This window comes from Amia ocellicauda, chromosome 5, assembly GCF_036373705.1.
Source record: "Amia ocellicauda isolate fAmiCal2 chromosome 5, fAmiCal2.hap1, whole genome shotgun sequence".
NCBI classification, from domain to species: Eukaryota; Metazoa; Chordata; class Actinopteri; order Amiiformes; family Amiidae; genus Amia; species Amia ocellicauda.
This window is the reverse complement of record NC_089854.1, coordinates 9086980-9099076: the sequence shown is the minus strand read 5'-3', so window position 1 is coordinate 9099076 and position 12097 is coordinate 9086980.

The window sequence follows — 12097 nt, the reverse complement described above, 5'->3', positions numbered from 1 at the left end:
AAATAAGCAGAAGGAAAATAAAACACAATACTTACAGCATCCTCACGCTTTTTTATGCCAAGACCAGTGAATTCATTATGGCGATATGGTGTGATTAGGGATTTCAGATGCTTCTTTGAGAAAAAAAAAAAAAGAAATCGGGGAAAAAAGCGAGTTAGAACGTTCTTTACAAGCTTTCTGTTGGAGGCTTTTGTTAGCAGTTGGCACAAATCCCAGGTAGTACATGCCTTAGTGTTCCCATCCTGGGTAATCATTAAACAGGTCTTAGGCTGTTCTTCATATGCCTGCGTTTTTTGTTTTCATTTGCTTCATGAATAAGTTTTACCGCTGCAAAATACAAACAAAAAGGGCAACAGATAAAACAAGACGATCTTGTACATTAACAAGGAAAATTCCATTGTGCCTCTTTTCTCCCCCCCGCTGGAAACTGTGTAAAAAAATAAATAAAATTGCTTTCAAAAAAATATTTTCAATGTGCTGGGTCTTTGATTCTAACTACCACCCCTTCGCACCCCACCCCCCCACCCTCCCTTGTAATCCTGAATCTTGCTAATATCTTAAAAAATACAGAGCAAAAAAATGCCCCCTTTTGTAGTTTTAGCTTGTTTTGATGTCTTGAAAGCATCAGGAAATATTACATTTTGACACGTGGAAGTATCTTAATAGTTAAAAAAAAATACCCCAAAAAAGCAACTTCTGGGAATGACCGCCAACTGGCAAATTAATTATTGTACGTTGCTGGGGACGTGTAAGTCCCTGAGACTCCTTGCCAAGAAGGGGAAGTGACCAAAATAATCCAGCCTTACTATGACAAATTCCCCCCCTTTTACACGATGCAGAGATTCAAAGCGAGCAAGAGAGAAGACAACACAGCCTAAAAAATGCAAACGGCTGCAATCTCGTTTTCTCGTCCTTGTCTTCCATCAGGCATTGTTCAGGTCACCTCTCCATGTGACGTCACCCCTTTTGGTTATTTATTAATTTATTTCCCACCTACCTTCTCCACCCCCCCACCCCAACCCCCCCACCACCAGCACCAGCCACACTCCATCCTCACATTAAAAGATAATTATCTTTTAGATGCATTAAAGTATACTTTGAAATAGGCAGTAGAGGAGAATAAATATTTTGTTTTGAGAAAAAAAAGGTTTGCCTGAATGCAAATATCATAGGATGGGAGCAAACGTAAAAACACCGAGTTCTTTACAAATCTCTCTCTGTGTCTCTTCCTGCTTGCGAGCAGGGAGCTTGTAAAAGTTTCAGCTGCGACTACTAGGCCGGCCTCCCCTGGCACCAGTTCAAGAAAAATCTCCCTGCCTCCTTTCAGAAGAGCTGGGCACGTTTCAAAGCACCATGATGCACTCCGCCCCCATTGTGACAGTCAAGGGTAGTGCCCGCCAGAAGACTCCGCACACAGTAGCTGACAGATCGGGCTGGCTAGTCTTATGTTACAGAACTTTTTATTCCTTTTTTTCTCTCTCTCTTGTAATTTTAACAGAAACTAGGTCAAGCTGTGTCTGCTGTATTAAGAGGCCAAAATCAGAGCACCTTGTGATAGCTAAAGAAATAGAAACAGGAAGATCCACTTTGCCTAGTGAGCAGCACAAGAATATATACAGTGTGTTCCTCCATTTCAGCTTTAGTACGCCACTTATCAGCTCTAACCAGGTTTAAGATGGAGACCACATCAGTTTGTATTCTTCTTACTGACAATTAGTATAACTTGCACACCATGAACAGCATTCATTTTTGCCCTGATTCTCTTTATATGAATCTGTGAATGAGTATGTCCTCTTTCTAAATATGTATATTTTGTTCTGATATTTCTTTTCATGTTTTTTGTGTTCTCTGTCACGTGTCTGTTAATGTCTATTCAGAAGTAATTTATCTGTCTCTCCTAACTTCACAACCTCTCAGCGACATCCAGTCATGCCCAATGGTAAATGAGGAATGCCTTTTGTTTTTCTGCTAACGAGTCCAACATATATATATATTGCTTAGCATCTTGAATTCTTTTGCAATGGGTTTCTTGGTCTAAAGGGGCGATTGCACCAATTATCATATGATGCAAGTTTGTTGTTTAATTTGTTCGTAAACCAGGAAGAGAGGAAAGAAATAGATTATGGAAAAATGTGGAACACTGTTAAACAAAGTAATTTGTGATTTTAGTTTCTGTCATGCAGCACATTCATAATTGCATAATTTATTTCCAATCACTCTCCAATACAATTATCTTTAATATTTCTGTAATTCCCAAACACGTGCTCTTTTTTAAATGCTTTTGTCTCCTGATGGTAGGATTTAATAGGTAAATATTTCTCTGGACTCTGATCCTTGGCCATAGGCGACTGTTGGATGTTACAGCATTAAATGTTTTTGTTTAGTTTTTTTTCATCTCCAGCCGACACAAAAGGTCTAGTTTTGGAAGTAGAGTTCCAATGTTATTTAAATTATTACTAAGTTGCTTTCCATATTAGAAGGATCCAGAATCACATTGCTGGCAATGAAAAGCTGATATTTTACCACCAGTGCCTTCCTATAAAACGAGTTGTCCATAAAAAAGGCTAATGTGTTTGTCCTTTATGTTCAATCTCATTGTTCTTTTCTCTTTCTCTCGCTGGGGGGGACGTTCTCAGCATTGCTAAAAAGTGCCAAGCTGACATTGCATGACATGCAGTCTTATGTTCTGTTCATCCATTGATGGGAGTTGGTACAGGCTGTCACAGCATAGCTTCCCTACACTGTTGCCTTCATATGCAACTGCAATCTGCCCTTCTGCACTGTGAGATTTGTTATAGGCCCAACAGTCTTGAATGACTTCCTTGTTCATGGTAATCCTTTGTGTGGTAAATATTTAGATTTTTTTTTAACTCTTCTTCTTCTTCGTTTTTGCATATGTCTCTTAAGTTGGTGGAAAATGCTGTTCATTCCCATTTTCAGTGAAACTGATTTAGAAAAATAACAGTTTAAGGATATGTACCAGTATTCTGGTGCCCAAATGACCTCTATATAAGGTTAAGTGATAAATAGCACTGGTTTCAGTTCCTTATGTTAGCCACCTTGGATGATGATGATGATGATAATAATAATAATAATAATAATAATAATAATAATAATAATAATAATAATAATAATAATAATTGTATGAATAAGGCATTAGCTTTAGTATTATTGTGCTGGTAGACCAGGAGGCTTGGTATATAAGGCATAGCAGGCTTTATTATTCCACGCTTTACCGCAGAGTACTCTATGTTTACAGCATATGTGGTTTTAAGTACAGTATCCCATTTCATAAATCCCTCGCACACAGTTATCTCTGGAATGGAACATGGAATATGTTTTGCATAACTACACAGCCCGGCAGCAGGCAAATTATTTCGAATACGTGTATGTCTATGTGCGTGTTTACAACTACATGTATTTAGTTATCTCAGTCCACATTAATCTAATCTAATTAGCCCCTGTTCCTACAAAGGATCATATTGTACAGACAAGAGAAAGTGCCACCTACTATTTTAAGATATTAACTGCATTAAATTTAACAGTGGTCACAGCTAAGGCCTTATTGACAGCACCTGTGGAAATATAGGCCTAGCTGGTGAAAGACAATATTTCTTCTGATCCTCACTTTTATCATAATTGATTAACTTATAGTTAATGCTAATGGTTTGACCACTATAGGTTTGCATTGTCATTGTGCACAAACATACACTGCCCTCCAGATTAAATATATTACTCTGTGCAGTGTTGTTAGTATTATATTTTACATATGCTAATTTATTTGAGAAAAATCTATGTTTATATATATATATATATGCATTTATTCTGTTTAATCATGTTTTTGTTACAAATGTATCGGGTATAAATACATCTGGAGGTCACAGTATCTTAAAGACATTTAATTTATTCATGTACAGGAGATATTAAGGCCTTTAATGTCAGGTTGTCAAACACTTTAAAATAGTTATGTTAATTGGACTGTAATTACATAGTACTTGCTGTGTAACAAGTGTGTAACTAAGGTGCTCATAACATGTAGTTACCCAGCATGTTCTGTAACTGGAAGTTTAATTACAATTTGAGTTTTAATGCATCAAAGTATATTAGACCTTTATTTCATAAGAATTTACCTACACTGAAACAACAAAGGAAAACAGTTATTTGTAAAGTCTTTTACACTAGGAAGAAAGTTTACATTGTAATCATATGCTGCATATGTAACTACCCAACCATATTTCCCAAGCGTTTTCACACTGTGGCCTGGCTATTTGTAGTATTAAACTAATGCAGACCACCACAATATGAAGTGTTCATCTGACATGCATCTTATATTTACATACTTTATATTAAATGTAAAAGATACACACAGGTACTCCTACAAAGAAAGAAAATAAAATGATAAAAATGCAATAGCAATACAGAACACTTAAAGGATTTTTAATTATTTTGTAATATTTTGATGGATTTTAATTTTCTTAATTTGAGATTAATGTGATAGGGTGCAGGACAAAATATGCTACAGACCGACACCAAATGTGCTACGGACCGGCAATGGTCTGTGGATTGTGGTTAGAAAACCACTGGCCTTATAAATTCCAGTTTAGCGAATGTAAGCTTCCAGTTATCAGGGTAACTTTTAGCCACCTAATAAATGCAGTTATACAATGTAACTGCTATATTTATTAATTAAAAGGTAGTTAACCTACTTGTGCTTTAAAAAATATTGCTCAAAATGGTACCACTGTTATGGTATTTTATATGGTACCATTGGGGAAGATCTGTACAATTCTGTGAACTCTCTGTTACTAGGTTTGACGACCACTGTCCTAAAATGATGTTTAAGCCTGTACACTAAAGCTGACTGAGAAAGTGAGCTGTATAAAAATAAAGCTCAGTTAACCCATTGTCTTCTGCAGTGTTGACATGTATCAAGTCGTGCACTCCACTACCATAACTGTATGAAAAAACTACTTTAAAAGTAGCCCTCTAACCTAATGATGGATTATCACTTTACAGCCAATTTGTCACCATGTACAAATAAACTTTTCCTGCAGTGTCTGTGTGACAGCTAAGGGAATGTGGGGTTAAATCTGAGCTTTGGCACCAATACCAGGGGGGACAAACTCTCCTCTGAGACCCTCCAGTAGCTGCTGGTTGCAGGGCCTGTTTTGCAGAAAATGTCTGTGATAATTATACCGTGTGGGAATATAATTCTTTTTTGTTTTTCCTGAGCACATCGTTATGTCTTTTGCACACAACTCTGATGCTCCTAGTTGGGAGGTTTGCTTGTTTGTTTTAAGTGGGAAATATGTATTTCTGCTTGTGTGGTTGTGTGTAGGAGAGTTGTAGGAGATTTTCAGGTCTCTTTGAACCGCAGTGTTCAAAAATTTGAACACCAAGATCATTGAAAGGACCCTATTTTTATAACCAATCGACAAAAAAAAATCAGTGTCTGTTATGTTTCTCCTTGACCAGTTATGTCATATCAAAATGTGAGTAGGAAAATGCTTTTTAATGCAATATGAAAGGATCACTAGTAAATGGTATTGGAGGTAAATAATGATTCTCCTTTATTAATTTGTTTATTGCTTTGGGATGTCAGTCCCCCATTAAGTTGAGAGCAATGTGCAATCGAGCAACATAAGAAACCTGCCCTGGGAAAAGAGTGATATTTACATCTTTGAGATTTAATCAAAGATTCATCTCTTTGAAATTCATCTATTGCTATTATTTTGTGACATCAAAAGGCTAGACCTATTGCTCACAAAAACAGAAAGGAAAATGGCTCTGTAATTGTTTTGGTACGAAATTCGTGGACTGTTTTCTTTGGCTTCAGGTTAAATCAGTTTACCTTATGATAAAAAAAATACATATATTTTCCATTGTATGAGAATATATTTTTGGAAACAAAACAACAACATACTTGCTTGGCATATTTATTGAAGAAAATCCAGTTCTTTTCATACATAATGTTAATTTTTTTATTTAAGCATTATTATTATTTTGTCTTGTAGTGTTTCTGATGCAGAGGTCCATCTGTCTTTGGGGCAGGGATTTAAAACATTCTGTTGATTTATGTGTTGGGTCCACTTTTACTACAGTGAGGGAAAAAAGTATTTGATCCCCTGCTGATTTTGTACGTTTGCCCACTGACAAAGAACTCTCCACCATGGCCAAGACCAAAGAGCTGTCCAAGGATGTCAGGGACAAGATTGTAGACCTACACAAGGCTGGAATGGGCTACAAGACTATCGCCAAGCAGCTTGGTGAGAAAGTGACAACAGTTGGTGCGATTATTCGCAAATGGAAGAAACACAAAATAACTGTCAGTCTCCCTCGGTCTGGGGCTCCATGCAAGATCTCACCTCGTGGAGTTTCAATGATCATGAGAACGGTGAGGAATCAGCCCAGAACTACACGGGAGGATCTTGTTAATGATCTCAAGGCAGCTGGGACCATAGTCACCAAGAAAACAATTGGTAACACACTACGCCGCGAAGGACTGAAATCCTGCAGCGCCCGCAAGGTCCCCCTGCTCAAGAAAGCACATGTACAGGCCCGTCTGAAGTTTGCCAATGAATATCTGAATGATTCAGAGGAGAACTGGGTGAAAGTGTTGTGGTCAGATGAGACCAAAATCGAGCTCTTTGGCATCAACTCAACTCGCCGTGTTTGGAGGAGGAGGAATGACCCCAAGAACACCATCCCCACCGTCAAACATGGAGGTGGAAACATTATGCTTTGGGGGTGTTTTTCTGCTAAGGGGACAGGACAACTGCACCGCATCAAAGGGACGATGGACGGGGCCATGTACCGTCAAATCTTGGGTGAGAACCTCCTTCCCTCAGCCAGGGCATTGAAAATGGGTCGTGGATGGGTATTCCAGCATGACAATGACCCAAAACACACAGCCAAGGCAACAAAGGAGTGGCTCAAGAAGAAGCACATTAAGGTCCTGGAGTGGCCTAGCCAGTCTCCAGACCTTAATCCCATAGAAAATCTGTGGAGGGAGCTGAAGGTTCGAGTTGCCAAACGTCAGCCTCGAAACCTTAATGACTTGGAGAGGATCTGCAAAGAGGAGTGGGACAAAATCCCTCCAGAGATGTGTGCAAACCTGGTGGCCAACTACAAGAAACGTCTGACCTCTGTGATTGCCAACAAGGGTTTTGCCACCAAGTACTAAGTCGAAGGGGTCAAATACTTATTTCCATCATTAACATGCAAATCAATTTATAACTTTTTTGAAATGCGTTTTTCTTGATTTTTTTGTTGTTATTCTGTCTCTCACTGTTAAAATACACCTACCATTAAAATTATAGACTGATCATTTCTTTGTCAGTGGGCAAATGTACAAAATCAGCAGGGGATCAAATACTTTTTTCCCTCACTGTATATCAGAAAGCAGCTGGGCATAAAGTTATTTAACAGTTTTATCCTAGTGACTGTATAATTGTAGCGGGATAAAGCCAAGACAACTAAATGTTTGAAGTGAGTGGTGGAAACAGTGTACAGTACATGAACAGAAATAACTGAATTAAGCTGCTTTACAATAGGTGTTAATTTTTAAATGTATGTTTTAGCTATTTCAGAGATGATGGTATCATATTGTTATTCTCAGGTGTTTTCAGGAATTCTACAATAGGCTACACACAACAAATAAGGGTTAAGTCAGTTCTCTTCCTGTTTGCTTTAACAATCATAAAACCTGAAATGGATGCTTCCCCAATGAAGGCCTCAGAACTTACTTGCAATCTTGTATACAGTACATACAAGTATTAACTGTAGATGAAGCAAAACTGATATGCGCCACAGAGATGTATATCATTTGTTTGACATCCTTCCTACATTTACACAGTTGTGCGGAAGACGGCAAAAACATTTTTGAATAGATTTCAGTTTGATAAAATTCCACAGGCCTTTTGTGGGGTTTCACTCTCTTGAAAACTTTGACTTTGTAACAAAAGGTTCAAGTTGCTGTTTTAAGCTTTCCCATCCACGACAATAAGCTTCCACAACCATTTTTGGACAGGAAAAAGCTTCAAAGGGTACTCAGGAGTAAGTAGCAGTTCCCACATACATGTTTGTAGTGCTGATGTCACACACAAATAGATTTGGTTTGCAGAAGTCATTGATATTTTCTACTTTTAAAGTCCCCCCTCTTTTTTACCCTACTGTGGAACCACCAGTAACTAAACTTTGATCACCAACATTTTAAGGATTTTACGTAGCGTGAACTAATAATAATCTGAACTGAAAGAAACAGCATAATTGTACTACTGCAACTACTTCTACTAAAATGATTATCCATTTTCCATTTGAAAAGCAAAAACTTTGGTTATAATCATGGAAATCAACCCTTTCTGATATACTGCAGTCTTAGGATTGGGAATAAGCAAAAGAACCATATCCATGTTTTGTGGTTCATGTATGTAGTCCAGGCATAACAATATAAGTGTCACTGGGAAATTAATACACACACCAAGAACAATCTTCCTTCTTGAGTGGGAGGTGGGTGGGGTGGGTGTCCTTGGGTGACACTACAGCTTTAAGAAAGTTCATTGGCCTTCCTTAGGCCCTGTGCCAAGTTCTGTGTTGCTGTCAAGTGTTTTTTGTGTAAATGCCAACAAAGCTATTAGTCTAGACTCCTTTAATCAGTCAATAAGCAGCGCAATGTTTGACAGTGGGTATGAAGCACAAGCAAGGTTAGGTGGCATGTTATTGTCTAGAACCTGATTGACAGATCTCGTCTTAATGAGCGCTAGGGCGTGGCGACTGCATTGGCAAAATATAGAGAAAAAAAACAGGACTTTAAAAAAAAAAAAAAAAAAAAAAAAAAATCTTAGCAGTCCTTACACTTAAGAGCAGTATTTTCCCCAGAAGCTTTCCACAGTATTTGATTAAAGGAATAGTCAACCCTCTTCTTAAGACAGCTTCGATGAAAGTCGATGTGTAAACCAAACCACATGTCAGTGCTCTTCGAATCCGGTCCCCGAGGGTCAGATCACTTCTCACTTTCATTCCACCCTGAGCTCATAATTAGTTAATTGAACTTTTTTTTTTCACTTAACTGCTAACAGTTAACAGTTTAACCCCTGTTGTATACTGGGTTTGATGTGTGTGATGATTTAAAGATACTTATAATACTTGCTGGATTGTCGCCCCTGGAGGCTTTATAAAATACAATGCCATATGTATTTTAAATACAGATGAACTACAGTCTGATCTGCATTTAGATCTCACTCTTTTCATACTGAAAACATGTCACTGTGTTCTCAAAGGCTTCAGTTCTGATATCATCGGGATTGACTCAACTGTGTACTCTGTGTGCAGATTTCAGTTTTTTTGTTAAACCACATACCCCAAATTGTGACTTCATATTCCTTCATTGCAGTTAAAGAACTAACCCACAATTAGCAATAATATAATGACCCAAGCCTCTTGGTGACACAAAATGCTAGCACTTACAACTGTAAGATACAAGGAACCCATTGACATTACAGAGCGTTAAAGTGGGAATACATTTATTTTTCTAGTTGGTTAAAATTTTAAGATGGGCATTCATTATGCCCTCATTGGATAAAAAGAAAACATGCAGTTTGAAATGCAAAAATATCCTTAAATGTGTGACTTTTTCTTGTGTAATTGGTAGGTAGGTAAGTTATGTATTTTCTTACCAATTGTTTTTAGGAAATTTGTGAACTTGATATGCCTTCAATCTGTGAAATCAGACAGGTGGATTATCAGACTGTTTGACACTTAGCGTGCTTCCTAGTAGACCAGGTATGTAACATTTTCCATAAGTTTATTTCTACAGAAGCAGATGTTATTGACAGTCCAGGTGCTCTCCAGTCCAGGAATAAGCTATGCAATTTTATTGTCAAATATTTTTGGGCATAGGTGACACATGGTGGTATAAATAGGTACTGCACAAAAAATTACCAGAAACTGAAAACTTTATTCATGTTACTCTTTCCATCAAAATTGAGGTAGTGAAAAATCACAACAGATTACACATAATTTGAGTCTCTTAATTTGATCAGTGGGGTTTGATCATCTCAAATTTTTCATCTATTGGCAAATTTTGTATTGTGTTTTTTTGATTATTTTGTGTATGTTTTCAGTCTGGCTAGGTAGAATAATGTGATGAATCTGAAACATAGTTCAAAAAAATTACTTAATATCTGACGTCATATTTTCATATTTAATCTAAAGAAGATAAAACAAAATCTGACTTCCTTGCTTCCATACATTGATAGAATGAACTTACATTGGATCACCATCTGGTGGAAATTTCACAAAACTGCACTCTCTGCCAGAAGCATGAGAGCTACCTCACAAATAGTCTCACCTTCCATGTTAGCGGATAGATATTTTTCCACCGTAAGCCTGTGCAAACAACCATTTTGTAATCATTATACAGAGTGTGAATTCTGCTAATTCATGATTAAGTTGTCAGTTAAAGGTTAGGCAAGACTACTTCTCAAGATGAGCTGATGAATTAAAATGGAGGCACCAAATTACTGTGTGTCAACTAGTTTTGAAAACCCAGCAGAATACAAGAGACTAGAGCTAAAAAGAAGCTTAGGATACCAGATATGCTCACTATCAAAGTGATTTCAAAACCAAAATAAGAAGGGGGTTATAAGATGTGTTATGTATCCACTTTCTGTGCCTGAAATGATTCAGATACATAATTCACACATTAAGAATCACAGAGAAGAGGCAAACAGGATGCAGAAGAGAATGGGAGTAAATTAGTGCATTTTATGCTTTTTGTGTACATTTTTAAACAGACTAATTTATTAATGAACTGGAGAAACCCAATTGATGGAATCTTAAATCTCCTGTCAGGCCTGCATAGGGAGACTGTATTTATGATTAGCTGTTACTAATCATTGGAATGAGATTTGGAAAGTACAGAGGCTCATAAAGACAGACAACTTCTTTCTTTAAATCCTCAATCCTTCAGTAAAACACTGAATACTCACATGTGCCATAACATAATTAAATGCCTTTGAGATACAAAAAGATCCCTTTCCTGCATAAGTGAAGGGCATTTTCAGGTTGACTTGTATACTCAATTATTATTACTCAATTTCTTAGCAGACACCCTTATCCAGGGTGACTTACAATTGTTACACTATATCACATTATTTTTACATTTTACCCATTTATACAGCTGGGCATCTATGGGAAATTGGGGGAAAAAAAGACAATGAACATGTGCCATAAGCAAATCTTCTAAGCAAAATGTTCATATTAAACACACAGTGACTCCAGAAATGATTTGTACACCCGCTGTACAAGTAATAACTACACCGATCAGCCATAACATTATGACCACCTGCCTAATATTGTGTAGGTCCCCCTTTTGCCGCCAAAACAGCCCTGACCCGTCGAGGCATGGACTCCACTAGACCTCTGAATGTGTGCTGTGGTATCTGGCACCAAGACGTTAGCAGCAGATCCTTTAAGTCCTGTAAGTTGCAAGGTGGGGCCTCCATGGATCAGACTCGTTTGTCCAGCACATCCCACAGATGCTCGATTGGATTGAGATCTGGGGAATTTGGAGGCCAAGTTAACACCTTGAACTCATGATTCATCAGACCAGGCCACCTTCTTTCATTGCTCCGTGGTCCAGTTCTGAGGCTCACGTGCCCATTGTAGGCGCTTTCGGCAGTGGACAGGGGTCAGCATGGGCACCCTGACTGGTCTGCGGCTACGCAGCCCCATACGCAACAAACTGCGATGCACTGTGTGTTCTGACACCTTTCTATCAGAACCAGCATTCACTTTTTCAGCAATTTGAGCTACAGTAGCTCATCTGTTGGATTGGAGCACACGGGCCAGCCTTCGCTCCCCACGTGCATCAATGAGCCTTGGCCACCCATGACCCTGTTGCCGGTTCACCACTTTTCCTTCCTTGGACCACTTTTGATAGATACTGACCACGTCAAAGTCGCTCAGATCCTTACGCCTGCCCATTTTTCCTGCTTCTAACACATCAACTTTGAGGACAAAATGTTCACTTGCTGCCTAATATATCCCACCCACTGACAGGTGCCATGATAACGAGATTATCAGTGTTATTCACTTC